Source organism: Schistocerca nitens, chromosome 7 (assembly GCF_023898315.1).
Source record: "Schistocerca nitens isolate TAMUIC-IGC-003100 chromosome 7, iqSchNite1.1, whole genome shotgun sequence".
Lineage (NCBI taxonomy): Eukaryota > Metazoa > Arthropoda > Insecta > Orthoptera > Acrididae > Schistocerca > Schistocerca nitens.
This window is the reverse complement of record NC_064620.1, coordinates 423,412,041-423,421,852: the sequence shown is the minus strand read 5'-3', so window position 1 is coordinate 423,421,852 and position 9,812 is coordinate 423,412,041. Positions and strand designations below refer to the sequence as shown.

The window sequence follows — 9,812 nt, the reverse complement described above, 5'->3', positions numbered from 1 at the left end:
TCCTATTCATTACATGATACGTCAATGACTTCTACTTAACATTCAACGGTCGGTATTGGTACTTTTTGCAGACGATACTACTGTTATAATAAACACCATTAGAGAGAAAGAAACAGAAGAGGTGTAAATGATATTTTCCAAAGAATTATATAGTGGTTCTCGGAAAAAGAACTCTTCCTAAAAAGTGAAAAAACACACTACATTTAGTTCCGTGCAACAAATAGCGTCATACCAATAGATGATGTAGCACATGAGCAGCAGTCACTAGATAGAGTAGAACGCTCCAAATTCTTGTGTGTAAATTTTTATGAAATCTAAAACTGGAAGAAGGCTTTTACTGAGCTTCACCAACAATTAACCTCAGCTACTTTTGCTCTTCGTATGAGTGCTAATCTCGGAAGCAAACGAATTAACTTTCTGACATGTTTTGCATATTAGCACTCAATAGTGTCTTATGGAATAATTTTGTGAGGTGCCTCATCACTTAGAAAGAACATACTGATTGCACAAAATCGAGCATCCGCAGACGTTATGTAAGTGCCTTTTCAAGGAGCTAGGCATTTTAACAGCACTTCCACAATTATATATTCGCTAACAAAATTCGTCATAAACAAACCATCGCAATTTAAGAAGAACGGTGATGTCCATACCTTCTACACTAGAGAAGAATGACCTCTGTTATCTATTACTAAAGCTGTCAGTGGCGCAGAAAGGAGTTCAGTATGCAGTAACAAAAATCTTTGATCATTTGCTTAATGACATAAAATGTCTGACAGGTATGGAAGCAAGTTTTAAATCTAACTTAAAGTCATTTCACCTGGACAACTACTTCTATTACACTGAAAAATTTCTACTTAAAACATGGTATCCAGTAAAAAAAGATCCTTGTTTTCAAGATTGCACGAGTAAGAGTAAAATAATAATGAGTTCATTAATGTTAATACTAGTCTTTTAGAATTGTTCTATAAACTGACTCGTTCCGTACCATTTTGGTAAAAAGTCGTTCAAATGATCTATGGAACATGTACCTAACTAACTAACTATTTATTGAACTAAGTGATCATAGAGACTCACACGTAGGTCAGGCAGTTGACAAACCTTGGTTCATTAGCAGGAAACAGGGTAATCTACAGGGGAGATTGTTCACAAATGTGTTGGACCAGTACCAGTTAGCACTAAGAGGGTATTTTAGGTTTCTTGTGCCTGTGTCCCTTATCTGCGCAGCGTCGGCATGGTTAGTAACAGATCTGGTATGGTCAATCTATGGGGTGGTCGGATGGTCTTGCTATTTGCCACCCCCGACCCCCCTTCCAAGAATGACAAAGTAGGCAACAGTAAAATCATTGTGCAGCTAAAAGACAGCGTGGTACCATTAGATGCTACAACAAGTTACATACAGTGTAATAGCTAACACAGAACGCTAAAATTCTGCGTAAGAGACTTCTAAAATAAAATAATATTTGCAGGAAATTCGAAGGAAATAATGTAAATGTTGTCACATATATATATAAAATGTTTTAAATATTTAGATATTTTAAATAATAAACAGTAGAAGGTGTGAGAAAATGGACCATAATGGTCACCCAGTATTTACGTAGTACTCTGAAAGTGCACTTGTCGTTGGCGTAGATTAATATTTATTTACTCGTAACCCACGAAATGTCTGTAGGGCCAAATATCTTGTTAATTTATTGCCTCTTTCAGCGTGCATAAAAAGTTATGAGTAAGCAACTGTTGCTCTAATAGTAGTAAAAGAGAATAAAAATATATGCGCCAAAATACAGTAAGGTATATTTGTCAGTGCGGGCATGGAGTAAGTGCAATCTACGAAGGAAATTAAGGGTAAGGGACAGGCTTCTTAAAGTTTGATTAACCGGAGGCATAAAAGTCGTAATTTATGGGCAGGCTCAAATTCATACAACGTGCATAATCAAAATAATAAACCTAAAACATTATTCTGACAAGAAAAAATCGTTCAAATGTAAAAAGAGCTAGGAGAGAAATGCGTGGGAAAAAAAGGTAGTAAAATGTATGTAAAATATAAAGCAAATATACGCTTGATTAAAACGTGTAATAGGTAAAAAGACAAGTGATAAAATAATTTCTTGTATGTAGTAAGAAACTAATTGACAACCAATAAACGAGAAGAGCTGGGAGTTTTAGAGCAATATTTTATCAAAAAATGGAAGAAAAACGTTACTCTAAAATCTAATTGCTCATTAAGAAGACACAATATATGAATATAGAGTTTAAGTTCCTTTAAAAGTATTATGTAAAATACCTTCGTGGGCCGTGTGAAAAATTTTGAGGCTCTTAGCGGTGTTTCCCTCGGAACTGAATCCTGGCTTACTATAAGAGTAGAACAAAGTTAACACTGGGAATGGTGTATTATAATGCTGCAGACACACTTTTTAAATTTTCTGTTGTAAATAATCAGATAATTTACACAAGCAATACCTTTCGTCTGCAGGTAGCATATTTCAAACCCTTGCATTAAGTTACAAGAACACTACACAAGGATGTAAAGCGTAGAAGGATTTTATCTTGGGACCATAGACCGTACACCGATTGTGTAAGTTGCAAATAATCTGAAATTAAATTTTAGCCTCAACTATCACGAGCGAGTAACTAACTTCAAGACAACGAATTTGATTTAAGACACCTTTACAAGTTGTATGACCGTCCCTTTCCTCTCTAAACGACACTGCTAAGATGTAACTAACATTCTAGTTCAAACCATGACGCTACAATCATGATGTTGGAAGCATGACGGTTTATCATGTGCTCATTATCTTCTGTTGCTGACGACAATCAGTTTCACTGGCCTAGTTCATAATCTGAAACCTCAGATCCTAGTATACTGGGATAAATGTTCAATTGTGCGTACAGGTTTTCAAATCTTAAACGTGAACAACATAAGCGTCTCGGTTTGGAGCCTACTTCTGCGTTGGTTTCTGTGACTTAAAATCCGACCAAGGAATGCCCTACGCCCACCGTGTTTTGGAACTACCGATAAGTGGACATCATGCCAGCCGCAGTCCGTATTTCGTAAGACGTTGTAAACACGTATTTCGTTGTGCGTAACCGATAAACACGCCACACCCACTGGCAATCAGTTTACTACTCGTATGAGCGTCATCCCTAGAAAGACGATGTTTTTCTTATATCTGACTGACGACATTTTAGACCTTCATGAGTACACTCACTAGTCAGTATTTTGTAGTCGAATCGTGCATAAGATTATAAAACGCAAGACTCTGGGCTTTTTTAAAATACTGTATTTATCTGCAGTACAACGGTTGCAATGACGAAACACAAAACCTTCCGAAAGACTTAGGCGTGTTACAGTTAGGCTCTCTTTCATGCTGCATAAGAATCACACATAGAAACACTACTGAACAGGCCTTGATGGTCCAAAGGTGCCCACCGGTCGTCGTGTCGCACCCGACCGGTCGCCGTGTCGTACTCACCCCTTACGCATCACCGGATGCAGATATGGAGGGGCATGTGGTCAGCACACAATTCTCCCGGCCATTGTCAGTTTACGGAGCCGGGACCGCTACTTCTCAGTCTGGTAGCTCCTCAATTGCCCTGGCAAGGGCTGAGTGCACCCCGTTTGCCAACAGCACCCGGCAGGCCCGGATGGTGACCCATCCAGGTGTTAGCCAAGCCCGACAGCGCTTAACTTCTGTGATCTGACGGGAACCGATGTTACCACTGCGGCAAGGCCGTTGGCCTTACTGCATAACACAAATACTATACACCTTAACATTCTCCATATTGGTTATAGGGCTGACGGGATATCTTGAGGACAAGTCCAATAACGTGGCAGTCTTTCAGATCTCATGATAAGAAGCCAGGGACGGAACAAACTGCCACCTTGGCGTCATTTTAAACTTGATAGAGTGCAGGAAATTTCGAATTTCAGATGACAGTTTTAAAAGCTTTCTCCTTAATTTTGAGACTAGATCAAGATTTAATCATTAGACTCACGGAAGGTGTAAGCAGCGCAACACGCTCAGCTGTTTATCTGTCTTCGTTACTAAGGCCTGAGTACTTCGCATCCCAGAAGAACTCACAACCTTCCAAGGGGAAGCAGTATTGAAGGCAATGGAGCAGGTGAGCGCCATCCCAGTGGAAAGAAAGTCGTCTGCTCAGACTTTCTTAGTGCACTGAAATCTTTAGAATAAATGTATCCTGTACAGCAGGGATTTCCAACGTGTGGTCCGCGGACCCCTTAGGGGTCCGTCGGCTCTTTCTACGGGGTCCGCGGCCACCTTTCACCAAATCGTGTAAAATAATGAATAAAATTATTGAATAAAAATGTGAACAAATTCATCACTTCTTTTCGTGTGAAAAACATGTGTACTTTTACTTCAGGTCGTATTCCCAAGCAGCCTTTGCGGTTCCTAAATGAGAACGCATACACAGTTTAGTGCCTGAGAATGCGGCTTCTCTGATCGACTGTTTCGCAACAATACGGGGGTCGTTTGTGCGCCGGTTCACGGCGCTAGATGCGCTGAAACCTTTTACGCATGAGCGGAGCGTGCTTTGTCGACCAATCACAGCGCTCGTTGGCACGTTTGCGGCCCCAGGCATCATTAAATATTAAACTTGCTTTGTCAGTCCACTACCTATTTCATTAGTCGATTTTTGAACTTCAAGTTTTTTCATTCATCTCTAAACAAAGACTATTGATACTTCGGGGGGGGGGGGGAGGGGGGGGAGGAGGGGATCATTGGGAACATGGCACTTACATTAAGAAGCTTTCAGTTCCCATGGCTTTAGCTCTGAAATTTAAAGTTACTATGCTCTTGACTGACTAGGGGTCCGCCATGGATTTTCGACTGAAGAAGGGGTGCGCCAGGTGAAAAGGTTGGGAAGCCCTGCTGTACAGAAAAAAATATTCAAACTGTCTAAAACGCATTAAAGCAGTTCTAAAGCAAGGCAAAGAGAGACTGAAGACTAGGTATACACTTTTTTTCTCATCAGCCTTCAGACTGGTCTCATATGGCTGCGGTCTCTCACATCCCCAGTGCCGACCTGTTCATCTCACAGCAGCACTTCCACCCAATCTCCCCAGTTATTTCTTGGGTATATCTCAGTATCTGTCTTCCTCTAGAGTTTTTAGCATCTAAAGCTGCCTCTAGTACCCCGCAAGTTGTCCCTTGATGTAATACATGTCCAACCATTCTGTCCCTTCTTCATGTCAGTGTTGTCCACATGTTCCTCTCCTCTCCGATTCTACGGAGAAGTGATCTGTCCAGACACTCTGTGATAGTAGTAGGACTGAAACAGATACGGACACAGTAAAGGCCGAAGTACTAAACGTCTTTTCCGGAGCTGTTTCACAGAGGAAGATCTCATTGCAGTTCTTCCTCTAAATCGTCGCACGAACCACGGAATGACAGATACCGAAATGTGTGACCAAGGTGTATGAAAGGGAATGAAATCACTCAGAACAGGAAAGGCCAATGGAATTGATAAACAACTTGTCTCTCTTCTAGCAGCAATGTACCGTAATGCTCAAGAGGAGCGAAGTGTTGCTAAGGATTGTAAAAATGCACAGTTCATTGCCATTTCCAAGAGAGGTCTTGTAACAGACGCACAAAACTATAGGCCTCTGCGTCTGACGTCGGTCTCTTGTAGAATTTTGGTATATGTTTCAAGCTTGCGTATTACGACATTTCTGGAGACGGAAAATCTCGTCTGTAAGAAACAAAATAGGTTCTAAAAGCAATGATCGCTTGAAACTCAGATCTTCCTGTTCGACCGCAAGGCACAGAAAACAATGGATACAGGCACCCTTAATGATATTGTGTCCGAATAGCATTCGATGCAGTCCCGCGCTGCGCCAAATGAATAAAATACGAGCGTATGGAATATCAGGCCAACTGCGTGACGGTACTGAAGAGTTTCTAGCAAACAGAACACGACACGTCGTTCTAACCGAAGAGACGTCTTCAAAGGTAGAAGTAACAGCTATTGATACATAATTCCTTAGTCATACTACACTTGCACAGCATATCTTAAATACCATAAAAGAGGAAGCGGGATGGAATCATGGTTGCTAGTCACACTTTACAATTAAGACACTTTATTGGCATTACGCCTTTAAAAAAATAATTTGATAATTACAAATTATGGACAAGCCACTAGATGAAACTTTGCAAATACAATTAGAAACCCAACGTACTAAGTACTCTAACTAGCAATTCCATATTAAGAAAATGGGGTTACTGACAAACTTGAGAGCTTCAAACTACCGTATAGGACTTCCCTCAAAAAGGATATAATGAAACAATTACAGGCAAAGGGTGACTTAATAACACTTAAGCACTAGTGCCAAACGAAGATGCCTTCTATCCAATTTAAGGTTTAGCCAGTAGCCAGCGCGCAATATTTAAGAAAACAAATTCATGTACAAACAGGTTGCATACAAAATATGTATCTACCAGCTTAGCCCGCCTTGACGGAAGGAAGATAAATGCTAAACTTTGGAAGGGGATATGTGACCAACTCCGGTAGTGACGAGGTTCTTAAACACTTCCAGGCCTAGACCTCGGATGACACTTCACTCCCCACCAAGACGCTGGCACAATTAAAAGTTTCTGCCTGAATCACAAAGACATTCCATTAACTCTGAAACATAGAAACACTGGGCAGAACCTTTGACTCACTTACACATGGACAACTGTATGAACAGAGTGCAGCCTTTAAAAACAGCAACAAAAACTTCGTATAACGGCCACCATTTAACTAGGCCGAGAAAGTCTCCCATAATAATAATAAAGTTTGAAATCCCTGAGTGCGTCGGTGAACAACCAATTGCCGGCCGGAGTGGCCGTGCGGTTCTGGGCGCTACAGTCTGGAGCCGAGCGACCGCTACGGTCGCAGGCTCGAATCCTGCCTCGGGCATGGATGTGTGTGATGTCCTTAGGTTACTTAGGTTTAATTAGTTCTAAGTTCTAGGCGACTGATGACCTCAGCAGTTAAGTCGCATAGTGCTCAGAGCCATTTTTTGAACAACCAATTACGACGACTTACTCCCTATCAGGTACACAATACGAGGGAGCTGGTTCCACAGCTTCACCGCTTCCCCTCAACTTTTGTTCCCAATAAAGTCACAGAACTTGTATCTCCAAACTGCCCATGTCGGCAAAACGCCCAACCAGTTTCACAGTACAACGTGTAACGGTCATCATACTCGTTCGGCAGCCGTTGACACTCGTCTCTCCCGCGAATGACACGAGATCTCGAGGGTTACCCGTCGAAAGCTAATAACCAACTCGCTTCACCTGCGAATCCGTAAGATAAGACACGCGAAAAAACAAATATAGCTTATCTCAACCACAATCAATCTCAACGATACAGCCGGCCGGAGTGGCCGTGCGGTTCTGGGCGCTACAGTCTGGAGCCGCGAGACCGCTACGGTCGCAGGTTCGAATCCTGCCTCTGGCACGGATGTGTGTGATGTCCCTAGGTTAGTGAGGTTTAAGTAGTTCTACGTTCTAGGGGACTGATGACCTCAGAAGTTGAGTCCTATAGTGCTCAGAGCCATTTGAACCATCTTTTTTCAACGATAGACGAACAAAATAAGACTAGCACCAGCTAGCCACGGCTCACGTATGCTACAGGAGAATGTTAGAGGATCATTATTTTCGCGTTATATATAAATGACCTAGGTGATAACGTCGGAAGTTCCCTGAGGCTTTTCGCGGATAATGCTGTTGCATACAGAGATGTCGCGATGTTAGAAAACTGTAGCGAAATGTAGGAAGAGCTGCAGCGGATCGACGCTTGGTGCACATAGTGGCAACTGGCCCTCAGCATAAATAATTGCAACGTATTGCGAATACACAGACAGAAAGACTCATTACTGTATGATTACAAAATTGCAGAACAATCATTCCGTACGCATACTTCCAGAAAATATCTACGACTATGCGTACGGAGTGGTCTGAATTCGAACGACCACATTCAGTTACACGCGAGAAAGGCAGTTGCTAGACTCTCATCGGAAGAATCAGCAAGAAATCTAGTCTATCAACAAAGGAAAAAGCTTACAAGGTACTCGTTCGACCAGTACTTGAATATTGCTCGTCAGTCTGGGATCCGTAGCATGTATGACTGATAGAAGAAACTGAGAAGACCCAACGAAGACCAACACCTTTCGCCCGCATCTCGTGGTCGTGCGGTAGCGTTCTCGCTTCCCACGCCCGGGTTCCCGGGTTCGATTCCCGGCGGGGTCAGGGATTTTCTCTGCCTCGTGATAGCTGGGTGTTGTGTGCTGTCCTTAGGATAGTTAGGTTTAAGTAGTTCTAAGTTCTAGGGGACTTATGACCACAGCAGTTGAGTCCCATAGTGCTCAGAGCCATTTGAACCATTTGAACCAACACCTTTCGTTATAGGTTAATTTAGTAAGCGCTAAATCGTCACGGAGATGCTCAGCCAATTTCAGCGCAGACGCTACAAGAGGGGCGGTCTACATCACGTTACGGTCTGTTGTTAGCGTATAGAGAGCATTCATTCGTAGAAGAGTGAACCAACATATTGTTCCTTCTATATATATCTAGCTAAAATTTCAAGAAGATAACATCACAGAGATTCGAGCTCACACAGAAACTTACGAACAATCGTTCTTCCCGCGAACCGTACGCGAGAGAAACAGGAAAAGGAGGAAGTGACACTGGTGCACGAAGTATCCTCCGCCACACCTCATAAGGTGGATTGCGGAGTATGGATGTGGATGTAGACGTAGAACTTTTTCATTGCTTATCAGTCCATCTAACTTTCAACACATTTTTATAGCAGCACGTCTCAAACGCTTCCATTCTTTGCGTAAAGAAATATTGCAGCCGATAAGACAACTTAGACTCTGTGATTCTGTATCTTCCCAGTTTAGACTATCGTCGCAATGTCTGTGGGAACAAGAATGGTCGTAAGGCGGTAAAAAATGAACTGCGATTCAGTAAATAGACATTCCAGTCACAGATGGAAAGAAATCATGCTACCATTGGTAAAAATAGGACTCTAACCAATGACACACAGGTTTCTCCTCTGGAGGAAGGGGGGGGGGGATATGATCAAACAATATGTGAAGCTTGCGGAATATCACTTTTGTACAACATATTTTCGTTACACGTAGTTCATATGTTGACATAAGGGTAACACTCAGCTTGGCTAGAGACCTGCCCACGATCTAAGATGACAAAGGCGCCAATAAAAGATGCATTTAAAATTTGAAGTGGCAGGCGTCGTACGTGAAGTGTTGAAGGGATGAACCCAGTGAGCTCTGAGTGAATGTAATTATGAAGTAAACACTCATTCACATTTAACAGGCGTTGAATAATAAGAAAATTGTTTCAAACCATTAGTGGACTTGACAAGATAAGTTATAAATTGAATATATCAGTGGTAAAGGACATATCTGTCCACAAATTATGAATAAAACTGCCAACATGTCTCCATGGTGAATCGTTGCGCCTATTACGCTTGCAAGCACAAAAATCGTTCAAACAACGAGATGCGTGTGTTGATATACAGAAAGGGAGCGGATGACCACGTTTTAAAAAAGCATCGTCGTCACCACTACCATCACTATCAATACAGTAAACGATGTTTGGGATCTTCGAAACTCTAAACGCTTTCTGAGAAACAGACTGTCATCGAGATTCTTTTGTTGAATTTTTCAGTCCCGGCTTACGCAGATGATATCAGCACCAGTTTTGACTTCTTAGCAAGTCATCATCAGATGACCCGATTAAAAAACAAGAAAAAAAGGGTAGTAAAATACTAAGAAATAAGTTACT

General features: G+C 41.8%; 1 pseudogene; it reads right to left on the bottom strand.

Annotated features, from left to right (window-relative positions):
- Positions 1–3,617: 3,617 nt before the first annotated feature.
- Positions 3,618–3,736, bottom strand: LOC126196008 (5S ribosomal RNA; annotated as a pseudogene).
- Between the last annotated feature and the right edge of the window lie 6,076 nt (positions 3,737–9,812).